This window comes from Rhea americana, unplaced genomic scaffold (genome assembly GCF_003343005.1).
Source record: "Rhea americana isolate MKP2758 unplaced genomic scaffold, rheAme1 scaffold_548, whole genome shotgun sequence".
Lineage (NCBI taxonomy): Eukaryota > Metazoa > Chordata > Aves > Rheiformes > Rheidae > Rhea > Rhea americana.
The window spans coordinates 24891-28907 of NW_028186699.1; positions in this window are offsets into that span (position 1 = coordinate 24891).

Genomic DNA, 4017 nt, shown 5'->3' on the forward strand with positions numbered 1-4017 from the left:
GCTGGTTGAGATGGAATCTCTCTTAATTATTTTTGTGATTCTTTTCTGTTTTCAATGAGGGAAATCTTGCTGGGCTCTGGTAGGAGCCCAGCTGATCCCTCTGTCATGTGAAAGGTAATGAATTTCTGCAGGTTTCCTGCTCTTTTCTCCCAGGCTCTGGCTGGGGAAGGGAGCAGGTCCCGTCCAGCTGGGAGAGGTGCGTGCAACCTGACTGCAGACACGGCCTCCCTGTTTGGCTCCTGACAGGGTGGGTAAATGAATTTTATTTCTTGTGAAGCTGCCTTTTTAGGCGGTTACACCCTGCTACTTCAAGAAACTGCCTTGTATTCAAAGGCACTGCTGGTCCCTTGGCATTTGCCTTGTGCTGCAGGTTACAAGGACGGCTCCAGCAGCCTTTGTTGGTGGAGGAAAAGGTATTCTCTGCTCCTAGACCAACCTGGGCACCAACATAATTGCAGGGCTGGGTTAAAATGCCTCAAAGCCCCCCCTGGGCTGGTGTCTTTCCTCCTTGTGCTTGGCTGTAGGGCAGTACCAGCTCCTACCGGAACAGACTTCTCCTGGCTGTGTGTGCTTAGCCTGCACCCATGTGGCCCTGCTCGTGGGGCACCCCTCACCCCACACTATGTGCGAACACACCCCAGAAGCAAGGGGGTGCCTTTCTGCTACAGCTTCATCTCGGCAGTGGTGCCACTGAAGTGCTGCTGCTCCGGGGAAGGCGGCAGCCCTGAGAGCCCAGCTCCCTACTCCAGCCGCAGACTCCCCGCAGCCCCCTGTTCCCACTGCTGGGCAGGCGTTAGGCAGCTTGTTTTACGGCTTAATGAGGCCTTTGCACAGAAGCACTGAGGTGTTGCTGGCTTTAATATTGGCTTTTTATCAGGAGCCTTTGCTCCAGGCCCTGAGCGAGTTTTCGGGTAGGGGGACCTGCTTTGACTCTTCTGTCCTCCTGGTGGGTTTTATGCTGGGCCAGGGGTCTGCCAGCAAGGGCTGGAGCCCTCGGGAATTCGCAGCCTGTGCATACTCGGTGCAGGAGTTCAGCTGTGAAGCCCAGTGAGATCATTTGAATAATTTAATACCGGGCTGTGACCAAGCCTGGCGAAAGGGTAAAAGAAACAAAGAGGCCCCCAGCCCCGAGCAACAATAGCTCTTGAAGCGACAAGCCGAGGCATGTCCGTGCCGCCGGAGGCAGAGCGCAGCCTGGGCAAATAGGCCAGTTACATTCCTCACGTCTGCCGCTTTGTTTCCCTGCAGAAGCTCCTGGTGCAAACTGCAGGTCTCGGGGTTTCTCCCTTTATCCTTATTTTCTTCCCGAGTCCTGTGCGCTGCAGAGCTGGTGGTGGAAATGGCTGGAAGAGATGGGCTCAGCCTTCCGGGGACTGTCCGAGTCCCGCAGCTCTTCCTGCTAACCAAGGCATGGCCGAAACAAAGCAGGTAGAGGAGGTGATGTGACAAGGGATGAGACTGCCTGTTTCTGCGGTGGTGTTCCCAACAGGCAACGAGGTGCAGATCTCATTTGGGGGTAATGAGGCCTGTTAATTTTCATGTAGGGAAAGCCTGTCTCCTAGCATCAGGGCCTGGAGGGAGCCCATGGAGAGAGAGGCTTACAAAAGGAGCCGTATTCAGGCAGGGCCTAATGCATGCTTGTTCCCATGGTTGATGAGATTACGCGTCCCACTGACCTCAGGCCCTTGCTATCAGCAGGAAATAGCCAAAAATGCCTGCTGAGCCCTGAGCTGATTTGACTCGATTCTGACATTTCTGTCTTGGTCATATCCTTGTTCCCACGAGGCTTTGCAGAAGGCACAGCTACTGTCCATCTGTCCGCCCACCTCGCTCCCCGTCTCACCCTGCCTTTCTGCGAGGACCAGTCCCCAGGAATAGGGAGAGGACTCTTCCCCACTCCTTTTCCCGGGGCAAAATGCTCCGCCTGTTAACATCTCCAGGCGCCAGAGTGTCAGTTTTCTGTCCCTCCAATTTAAGGTAAAATGCAAGGCAGAGGGATGAAGCAGTGATGCAAGGAAGATGCAGACAAGTGGAATAAGGCAGAAAGCCTTCCAGAGCCCAGAGGGATTCAAGGCCTGACCTGTCATCGCGGACCGAGGACGTATTGCCTCTGCAAAGGCAGTTGCCCTGCCTGGGGGTTGAGTGTTGCCTTTGTGTGAGACAAACGCCTTGCTGTAACGTTGAGTGCGGGGAGGGCGTTCATTAGGGCGATGGGGAAATGAGGAGATCTTTGTTTGCAGGCTCTGTGGAAGGGTTTGACACCTCCAAGCCCAGCTGTCCTGCTGGTACAGCCAGCACCTTCTGACGGCTTTGTCAGCTCCTAGCTAATTAGCAGAGGTGCTCTTCAGGGGGGTTAGAAACAGAGAAATTATAAACATCAAAGAGGTGCAGTAAATAGTGATAAAACTCTGCTCTGTTTTAATGCCTGTTGTTGGAGACACATTGGCAAAAAAGCTTGCAGGAGCGGTGCGTCATGTGCCTTTTGCGGGGAGGGTCAGGGAGTCCCACTGCCCTGTGGGATGCTGACGGATGAGCCACGGGCCTGTGCTGTTGGCCTTCACCCAGTCTCATAACTGTGTCCAGGGCTGGTTTGAAGACTGGGCCAGGTCCTGGCGTGTTTGGACGGGTGTCCGGGGTAGTGGCTGGCTGCGTGTCTTCTGTTCGCTTGCTCGCACAACGTATGCCTGGCTCCAGGGCGCGCTGTGACTTAGTGGCAGAACCAGACAGACCCTAGGGCTTCCTTTGGACCCCGTCCTGGGAGTTTGAAGGCTATGTGCAAATGGGGCCCTGGAGAACTGCACCCCCAGGCTGCAAAACCCCCCTCCCCCCCCCCAGGACAGCCTGTTTGCGACAACACTGGCAGGCAGTTGCCACGCAGGGAAATGCCTGGGGTGCTGAGCCATTCCCTGCTCTCTGCAGTCACCCACTGCCATTTTTTGCACACTGCATTTCCAGGCTCTCTGGGAGCGAGTTAAAGTTTAGCTCGTTGCTCTCTGCCGCCAGAGCAGGCTGCCAGCTAGTCACGTCCCTTGGAAAAGACCCCTTGGCTGTTGTGTCAGCACAACCTGCAGCGCCTGTTCATGCTTGACATGCTGCTGCAAGGGTTCCCACTATTTGGGCACCCAGGAGTTAAAGCTCTGTTGCAGCTCATAGGACCCAGCCGTGGACGGGGCAGGTTCGACTGCATGCCCAGCGCTAGCCCGCAGGATAACCCCCAAAATCAGTCATCCATCCGTTTCCCGGCTGTTACCGCAGCGAGAACGGGCAGGCTGCCTTCCTTCCCCCAGCAGGCTGCTGGAGGATTTTATTCTGAGCAGAGCCTCTCGGGRTGAAGAGTAACGTGAGCTCCTTGAGTGACAAGTGATAGAGCCTGACTTGCTTAGTGTGTCCCCCAGGAATCTCTCTCCTCTGCCATTTGCTAATTGAAAACTGCTAACATTTGGGTCTCTGGCAACTGCCTCCGTTAATGGGAAGCTGGCTGGAGCGCGCGTTGGTGGGACTAACACAAGCTTGCAGCCTGTCATCTGGTCCTATCCATCTCCAGGGAAAGGGGCAAATAATCCCATATGCTGCTCTGATTTTTGAAAGAGTAAAGTGGGGGCTGAAGCCAGACAGGTTTTCTTTTATTCTCCCTCCAAGCCCTTGCTTGGGGGCGAGAAACCATGGGCCAGAGGGCTGCTGGTTGTTGCACGGGCTCCAGGCGAGGCGGAGCGGCTCGGCCGCGGCGCAGCCCAGGCCCTGGCACGGGCAGTGCCCGGACGCGGGGCGCGCTCTGCGGCAGGAGCACGCGTGCGGTCCCAGCGAGGATGGGGCGCACCGCGCCGCGCGCTCTGGGCCGAACCCCGGGCTGGCCTGGCCCTGTTGCATGAGCTGCTCCCCCCGCCCGCCCGGCACCCAGGCCTGCGCTGCCCTGCGCGCTTGGCGCTGCGTGCGCGGGCACGGATGCCCCCCGCGAAGGGGACGTGGAGACCAGCGCTCGCCCTTGGCCCCGAGCAAGGGCGCGGTGCGGGCGCTGCC